The sequence below is a fragment of the Oncorhynchus tshawytscha genome, linkage group LG25 (genome assembly GCF_018296145.1).
Source record: "Oncorhynchus tshawytscha isolate Ot180627B linkage group LG25, Otsh_v2.0, whole genome shotgun sequence".
Taxonomy (NCBI): domain Eukaryota; kingdom Metazoa; phylum Chordata; class Actinopteri; order Salmoniformes; family Salmonidae; genus Oncorhynchus; species Oncorhynchus tshawytscha.
In genome coordinates, this window is record NC_056453.1 from 12,444,484 (window position 1) to 12,454,037 (window position 9,554).

At 38.3% G+C, this 9,554-nt stretch overlaps 1 protein-coding gene across 4 annotated transcripts in view; it reads right to left on the reverse strand.

Moving 5' to 3' along the window:
- Window positions 1-8,914, reverse strand: part of plekha1b (pleckstrin homology domain containing, family A (phosphoinositide binding specific) member 1b) — a 37,323-nt gene extending 28,409 nt beyond the window's left edge. For 3 of the 4 annotated variants that reach the window (XM_024387682.2, XM_042305948.1, XM_042305947.1), the window contains exon 1: window positions 8,782-8,910. The gene's annotated coding sequence lies outside the window, so the exon portion shown is untranslated. Of the gene's footprint in view, window positions 1-8,781 lie in introns of all 4 variants that reach the window. The other variant, XM_042305946.1, reaches the window with a different exon arrangement.
- Window positions 8,915-9,554: the final 640 nt, after the last annotated feature.

A 9,554-nucleotide genomic window follows, 5' to 3' on the forward strand; every position in this document is an offset into this window, starting at 1 on the left:
CTACCGAAACACATACAGTTGAAGTCGGAAGTTTACATACACCTTAGCCAAATACATTAAACTCAGTTTAACAATTCCTGACATTTCATCCTAGTAAAAATGTCCTGTCTTAGGTCAGTTAGGATCACCACTTTATTTTAAGAATGCAAAATGTCAGAATAAGAGTAGAGAGAATGATTTCTTTCAGCTTTTATTTCTTTCATCCCATTCCTAGTCGGTCAGAAGTTTACATACACTCAATTAGTATTTGGTGGCATTGCCTTTAAAATTGTTTAACCTGCGTCAAATGCTTTGGTTAGCGTTTCACAAGCTTCCCACAATAAGTCGGGTAAATTTTGGCCCATTCCTCCTGACAGGGCTGGTGTAACCGAGTCAGGTTTGTAGGCCTCCTTGCTCGCTTTTCCAGTTCTGCCCACACATTTTCTATAGAATTGAGGTCAGGGCTTTGTGATGGCCACTCCAATACCTTGACTTTGTTGCCATTTTGCCACAACGTTGGAAGTATGCTTGGGGTCATTGTCCATTTGGAAGACCCATTTGCGACCAAGCTTTAGCTTCCTGACTGATGTCTTGAGATGTTGCTTCAATACATCCACATAATTTTGCTTCCTCATGATTCCATCTATTTTGTGAAGTGCACCAGTCCCCCCTGCAGCAAAGCACCCCACAACATGATGCTGCCACCCTCATGCTTCACGGTTGGGATGGTGTTCTTCAGCTTGCAAGCCTCTCCGTTTCCTCCAAACATAACAATTGTTATTATGGCCAAACAGTTCTATTTTTGTTTCATCAGACCAGAGGACATTTCTCAAAAAAGTACAAACTTTGTCCCCATGTGCACTTGCAAACCGTAGTGTCTTTTTTATGGAGGTTTTGGAGCAGTGGCTTCCTCCTTGCTGAGCGGCCTTTCAGGTTATGTCGATATAGGACTCGTTTTACTGTGGATATAGATACTTTTGTACCTGTTTCATTCAGCATCTTTGCAAGGTCCTTTGCTGTTGTTCTGGGATTCATTTGCACTTTTGGCACCAAAGTATGTTCATCTCTAGAAGACAGAACGTGTCTCCTTCTTGAGTGGTATTGATGGCTGTGTGGTCCCATGGTGTTTATACTTACATACAATTGTTTGTACAGATGAACATGGTACATGATGTCAAGCAAAGAGGCACTGAATTTAAAGGTAGGCCTTGAAATACATCCACAGGTACACCTCCAATTGACTCAAATTATGTAAATTAGCTTATCGGAAGCGTCTAAAGTCATTACAACATTTTCTAGAATTTTCCAAGCTGTTTAAAGGCACAGTCAACTTAGTGTATGTAAACTTGTTACCCAATGGAATTGTGATATAGTGAATTATAAGTGAAATAATCTGTCTGGAAACAATTGTTGGAATAATTACTTGTGTCATGCACAAAGTAGATGTCCTAACCGACTTGCCAAAACTATAGTTTGTTAACAAGAAATTTGTGGAGTGTTTGAAAAACGAGTTTTAATGACTCCAACCTAAGTGTATGTAAACTTCCGACTTCAACTGTACATACAAATATTGTAGAATGAATGTGCCTTAAGCCACACCCCTACAAATATCTCCATGTGATGGGATTGCACACCTCTCCAGCATGGCCACATGGTGAGTAGTCTGTCTGCAAACATTTTGGAGAATATGAGTACACAAGTTGGTATATCTTCATGTATTTTTCGAACTACCAATTTGGGATTTAAATATATATGTTTCCTAGGACATACATCTGTCCATATTAAAGATAGCCAGCCATATGTTAGCTATGTGGATTCTTTAAAGTCCAAAATACATTTATTTAATTTAAATGTTTTAAATACTTATTTTCCACCATAATTTGCAAATAAATTCAATACATTCCTACAATGTGATTTTCTGGATTTTTTCTCTCTCATTTTGTCTGTCATATTTGAAGTGTACTTAAGATGAAAATTACAGGCCTCTTTCATCTTTTTAAGTGGGAGAACTTGCACAATTGGTGGCTCACTAAATACTTTTTTGCCCCACTGTATATAGGTCTCATCTTTGTATCTGTGCCATTATGGCGTCTGTGACAGCAAGTTGCATGCGCCATGCTCTACCAACTGAGCTTACAGAGGACCACCATGTGGGTTGTGGACAAGTGCACACTATAGGAAAAAATGTAGACTATTGAGATGCATAGCCAGCAGGGGGGCGCAAACTCTCCAAGAGCCCAAATATTGGCCAAAACATAGACATCTATAATGTACTGTACTGTAATGCAGCAGTTCTCACTTGATCGGTCACAACCCACATTTTTGAATGGTTTCTGAGTGGGTAGCGGGTGTCTAAAAAATAAATGTTAATGAACAAAAAACACCCCCGTCTGAACTGAAATTACTAAAACCAGGTAGAAAGTGTTCAGAAATTATAATGAATATACTTAATTTTTTAATAGTTTTTAAATAAGTTCATCCCTGAACAATTTTTCTTTAATCCCAGTATTTTCAATGTAGAGCTATTAACGCTATTTAGCAGATCTAGTTGATCTTGTGGTCTCAAACCAGTGAGCTTATTAATATTCTTAAATCAAGACTATGGGCAAAATGTAATTATAAACAACGGAAAAGGTGGGAATGTTGTTCCCTTGTCATAATTGTCACATTTACTATCAATATAGCACTAAAAATAGTTTTCCAGATTGCATTTTGGCCTATTTGTTTTATGCGAATATTGGGTTGTGACAGACAACCTGGTTCAATTTGGGTCCCGATACAAAACCAGTTGAGAACCACTGCTGTAATGTACTCTCTGTACTCTGCTCTACTGTACGCTACCCTAATGTACAGTACTCAAGTTTACTGTACTTGAGTTTCTTACAATTGAAGACAGGGCCAATGTACTCTGGATCAAGGCCAATGGACTACATCAACTCAGGCTTTAACTTGTCATGGTCTCAACTCACTGGGTCTTGTTCTTGGTACCAATGTCCTGGTATAGATCTTGGTCTTGGCTCCTGGATATTACCTTAGTCTTTGGTTTACAAACCATAGGCAACCCAATTTGAAGAAGACAATGCTTTCTTATCATTGGCTGATCACTCCCAACCCATAGGAATTCCCACCCAGTTGACTACTTTTAAACAGTGGAAGCCCTCAATGGCAATGTCTATACTAAAACAAGTTATATCCATCTACAGTCCTTCATTTCTCTATGATTGACACTTGACACCAAAATGCCTGTTATTCTCCCAAATAAAGATAGGTAAAGTGATAATTGAAACATCTAACAACATCATGAATTAGATGCATAAAAATCATTTAGGTTTCAGATTCATACAATCAACATTTAACATTTATACAGAGAACAAGAGATGATATCTATAAATTAAATTAAAAATCATGTCTTTACTAAGTTGTCAATTTGGTATGCAAATAACATCTCGAAAATGAATTTGTAATGTAAGCTTAATCAAAATTATCACCAGGGTGCATGATTCTCCCCTTATTGCAACTTTTTCACTATGTTTATGTAGTGACAAATTTAGTGGTGTTAAAGAATTCAGGTAAATATTTCAAATAAAGTGTGCCAGTAGTATATAAAGTCCCTTGCAAAAGTATTCATCCCCCTTGCCATTTTTCCTATTTTGTTACATTACAACCTGTAATTTAAATTGATTTTTATTTGGATTTCATGTAATGGACATACACAAAATAGTCCAAATTGGTGAAATGAAAAAGAAATAATGCACATGTATTCACCCCCTTTGCTATGAAGCCCCTAAGTAAGATCTGTTGCAACCAATTACCTTCAGAAGTCACATAATTAGTTAAATAAAGTCCCCCTGTGTGCAATCCTAAGTGTCACATGATCTTAGTATATATACACCAGTTTTGAAAGGCCCCAGAGTCTGCAACACCACTAAGCATGGGGCACCACCAAGCAAGCGGCACCATGAAGACCAAGGAGCTCTCCAAACAGGTCAGGGACAAAGTTGTGGAGGAGTACAGATCAGGGTTGGGTTATAAAAAATAAAAAACAAAATCGAAACTTTTAACATCCCACAGAGCACCATTAAATACATTATTTAAAAAATGGAAAGAATATGGCAAACCTGCCAAGAGAGGGATGCCCACCAAAACTCACAGACCAGGCAAGGAGGGCATTAATCAGAGAGGCAACAAAGAGACCAAAGATAACCCTGAAGGAGCTGCAAAGCGCCACAGCGGGCATTGGAGTGTCTGTCCATAGGACCACTTTAAGCCATACACCCCACAGAGCTGGGCTTTACGGAAGAGCGGCCAGAAAAAAAGCCCTTGCTTAAAGAAAAAAATAAGCAAACACGTTTGGTGTTTGCCAAAAGGCATGTGGGAGACTACCAAAACATATGGAAGAAGGTACTCAGATTAGACTACAATTGAGCTTTTTGGCCATCAAGGAAAACGCTATGTCTGGTGCAATCCCAACATCACCCCGAGAACACCATCCCCATGGTGGTGGCAGCATCATGCTGTGGGGATGTTTTTCCATCAGCACGGACTGGGAAACTGGTCAGAATTGACAGAATGATGGATAAATACAGGGAAATTATTGAGGGAAACCTGTTTCAGTCTTCCAGAGATTTGAGACTGGGACGGAGGTTCACCTTCCAGCAGGACAATGACCCTAAGCATACTGCTAAAGCAATACTCGAGTGGTTTAAGGGGAAACATTTAAATGTCTAGTAATGGCCTAGTGAAAGCCCAGACCTCAATCCAATTGAGAATCTGTGGTATGACTTAAAGATTGCTGTACACCAGCGGAACCCATCCAACTTGAAGGAGTTGGAGAAGTTTTGCCTTGAAGAATGGGCAAAAATCCCAGTGGCTAGATGTGCCAAGCTTATAGAGACATACCCCAAGAGACCTGCAGCTGTCATTGCTGCAAAAGGTGGCTCTACAAAGTATTCACTTTGGGGGGGTGAATAGTTATGCATGCTCACGTTATGTTTTTCTGTCTTATTTCACAATAAAAAATATTTTGCATCTTCAAAGTGGTAGGCATGTTGTGTAAATCAAATGATACAACCCCCCCCCCAAAAAAAATCTATCTTAATTCCAGGTTGTAAGGCAACAAAAGGCCATGCTGCTGCTCCAGTTTCAACTTCCACCTGACTGTGCTGCTGCTCCAGTTTCAACTGTTCTGCCTTATTATTATTCGACCATGCTGGTCATTTATGAACATTTGAACATCTTGGCCATGTTCTGTTATAATCTCCACCCGGCACAGCCAGAAGAGGACTGGCCACCCCACATAGCCTGGTTCCTCTCTAGGTTTCTTCCTAGGTTTTGGCCTTTCTAGGGAGTTTTTCCTAGCCACCGTGCTTCTACACCTGCATTGCTTGCTGTTTGGGGTTTTAGGCTGGGTTTCTGTACAGCACTTTGAGATATCAGCTGATGTACGAAGGGCTATATAAATAAATTTGATTTGATTTGAACAAAATAGGAAAAAGGCCAAGGGAATACTTTCGTAAGTCACTGTATTGTACAGGTGTTTCTACCTGAAATATGTTGGAAGACATATGCACTGAAAGTTTGGGGAAAATTGGCTTTTTTTAACCACCAATTTGCACCACTTCTATAGAATGACCCATATACAGATGAAGGATCATAATTTATAGTGCTGAGCGATTAGTGCTTTCTGGAAGTCAGTATGGTTTTGGCTTGATTATTAAAAAAGTATGTTTTTTCCATTTTGGTTTAGATGATTTTGGTTGAATGCTATAAGACTGAATAAATCAATGAATAAAAGTCCCATGATGGTAGTGACTGCCCATTACTGCTTATCACTTATTAACCATATTTATTCACATTACAAAAATATTTCAGTTGTGAATATTACATTTGTTTTATTTGATGACTATTATTTCATTCATCTCTATAGAGCTGCTGTCTAACAAAATCCCTATTTTGTAGTTCTTCAAAGTAAATAAGGCATACGTTTATGACTGCTGAATATCAACTATCGAATCACTTGGCTCATGTACTGTATTTTTAGGTAGAGTTACCTCGAAGCTACAGCTGCTCTCTATATCCCTCACGATTATGCATTCTTGGACAGTACAGTGAAGCACAGTACAGTAGAGTGCAGTACACTAGAGTACAGTATAATGTACTGAACTCTACTGTACTCTATTGTGTCATACTGTGATGCCTAGGCTTGTGAAATATAGACGTCTATGATTGGTTCAGATTAGAGGTCGACCGATTCATCGGAATGGCCGATGAATTAGGGCCGACTTCAATTTTTCATAACAATCGGAAATCTGTATTTTTGGGCGCCGATTTCCGATGATTTAAAAAATAAAAATATATTTTTTATACCTCTTATTTAACTAGGCAAGTCAGTTAAGAACACATTCTTATTTTCAATGACTGCCTAGGAACTGTGGGTTAACTGCCTTGTTCAGGGGCAGAACGACAGATTTTTACCTTGTCAGCTCAGGGGTTCCAATCTTGCAACCGCACAGTTAACTAGTCCAACGCGCTAACCATTGCACTCCACGAGTAGCCTGCCTGTTACACGAATGCAGTAGAAGCCAAGGTAAATTGCTAGCTAGCATTAAACTTATCTTATAAAAAACAATCAATCCTAATCACTAGTTATAACTAATATTTTCCAGTTTAGCGGGCAATATTAACCAGGTGAAATTGTGTCATTTCTCTTGCGTTCATTGCACGCAGTGTCAGGGTATTTGCAACAGTTTGGGCTGCCTGGCTCATTGCGAACTAATTTGCCAGAATTTTACGTAATTATGACATACATTGAAGGTTGTGCAATGTAACAAGAATATTTAGACTTAGGGATGCCACCCGTTAGGTAAGTAATGAAAAAGTAATAAACGTTTTGTTTTCGAAATGATAGTTTCCGGATTCGATCATATTAATGACCAAAGGCTCGTATTTCTGTGTGTTATTATGTTATAATTAAGTCTGATTTGATAGAATAGTCTGACTAATCATTCATTCAAACAGCACTTTCGTGCGTTTTGCCAGCAGCTCTTCGCAAGCACAGCGCTGTTTATGACTTCAAGTCTATCAGCCTAATGGCTGGTGTAACCAATGTGAAATGGCTAGCTAGTTAGCTGGGTGTGCGCTAATACTGTTTCAAACGTCACTCGCTTTTAGATTTGGAGTAGTTATTCCACTTGCGCTGCAAGGGCCGCGGCTTTTGTGGAGCGATGGGTAACGATGCTTCGAGTGTGGCTGTTGCTGATGTGTTCCTGGTTCGAGCCCAGGTAGGGGCGAGGAGTGGGACAGAAGCTATACTGTTACATTGGCAATACTATAGTGCCTATAAGAACATCCAATAGTCAAAGGTATATGAAATACAAATGGTATAGAGAGAAATAGTGCTATAAATACTATATTAACTACAACCATACCTTGGAATATTGAAGTTTCATGTTAAAAGGAACCACCAACTTTCATATGTTCTCATGTTCTGAGCAAGGAACTTAAACGTTAGCTTTTTTACATGGCACACATTTTTACATGGTACATATTACTTTCTTCTCCAACACTTTGTTTTTGCATTATTTAAACCAAATTGAACATGTTTCATTATTTATTTGAGGCTAAATTGATTTTATTGATGTTTTATATTAAGTTAAAATAAGTGTTAATTCAGTATTGTTGTAATTGTCATTATTACAAATTTAAAAAATTAAAATTAATCGGCAGCGGCTTTTTTTTGGGGTCCTCCAATAATCGGTATCGGTATTGAAAAATCATAATCGGTCGACCTCTAGTTCAGATTGGGTCTTTTACTGAGCAACCAAAATGTAGTCTTGTTTGGGGGCGGAGCTCATTAGAATAATAGCCAATGTGTAGAATAATACCCATATATGCAAAGGATGATATTGCATATTTCTACCTTTGTGTACCTATTCAGGATGCATCACAGTGTAGAGAATGACGTTCATATCCATAATTCATCATTTGTTATGTACAGAAAGGGGGACCTATGATTTAATTCTGTTACTGGGTGTAAATCCACTTCACTGACAGTGTAGTTCAATAACCAAAATAGATTTTCTGAAAGTCAAGGTGTCATGTCATAGCTGACACCGCATTCTTTCTGCAGACATCTTTGAATCTTAATTCTGAGCAGATAATGAACCGTTTTTGGAAAACGTGAGGTAGATTTTTTAAAACCGTAATACTGTTCCCAAACGTTGCATCTGCACAGTTCTCCAAGTAAATTTGTTTTTGTGAAAATGTATGTGTACATTTCTCCAACGTAGTCCTTGTGCATAGAGTTGTATGATTTGTTCAACTTTGAAATCAATGGTTTTTGTTTGGCATAAAGTGAAAAATCGGAGTCTCTCAGCCTAATTCCGTTCACGTGGAATTGCCCATTGTAGATAAAGTTTAGCGGGTTGTTTTTGAATTTGATAGATTTATAGGCTACTGTTACGTAGCAGTTTGTATTAACAACAATAACAGACAGTAGAGACACATTGAGGACAGTTCCACACAACCAAAATACTTCCCCGATATGACGAGAAACACATAGGCCTAAATATCATGTGCGACAGTAACATTGCATAAAGTAACTTTGATTCTAACAATGTACTGATACACAGTATCAAAAAGTGTAACATCGAATATAGTCGGCTACTGTAAAATGGTCTATGTAGGCTATATTTACATTCAGGGTGCGTGCAATGTCCCTCGAGCTCTACGTGTTCATGCGAAGCTACGTTGTGTCCTAACATCGAATGCTATCACAATAAAGAACCTTTCGGGTATACTTACATATTTCTGTTATTTCGGGAATGCTATTGGCAGCTTGAGAGATCTTTTTGGATGAACCGAAAGGAGTTTCAGCACATCTCTCCACCACGTATATTTCATCTATGTGAAGCTAGCCACAATAAGGATAAACCACAATAGAGGAATTTGCGGTTCGCCTTCAAAATAAAATCCCAACCCCCCCCATTGAAAGTGATTCAAACGGATGCAAATTGTAGAATCATGCCATATTTACAATAATCATGGTAAACAAGTTCTGAATGTTGTTATATATGCAACAAAAGACAACTAATTTAACACAAAAAAATCGCACTGTGGATGTATTAGACTTTAGAATTGCATTGGGGCATGCTTATATGCACTATACAGCATAACCCATTCCATGGGTGCAACATTCATAGGTTATCAGCCTACTCGATGACTCTCACAGAATACAACTACGTCGAGTTTACACAGATATTAACAATTTAGCTCTTGTTAGAGAGCTTATTAGGGAACTTTAACTGTGGGAAATCAGCTCACTTACACAGCCTATTGTGTGTATTGAACATACGTATTGGACTGTACAGCCTAAACTAGAGATTGTGCACCCATGAAATGGGATATCAGCCTACTCGGTGACACCCACAGAACACAACTATGCAGGATTTTCACAAATATTTGTGTCGTAGCACATATTGCTGGACTTTGAAATCGGTGTGAAATGAGCAACATTAAGTCACCAGTCAACCTACTCTGTTTTTTTATATATTTTTTTACCTTTATTTAACTAGGCA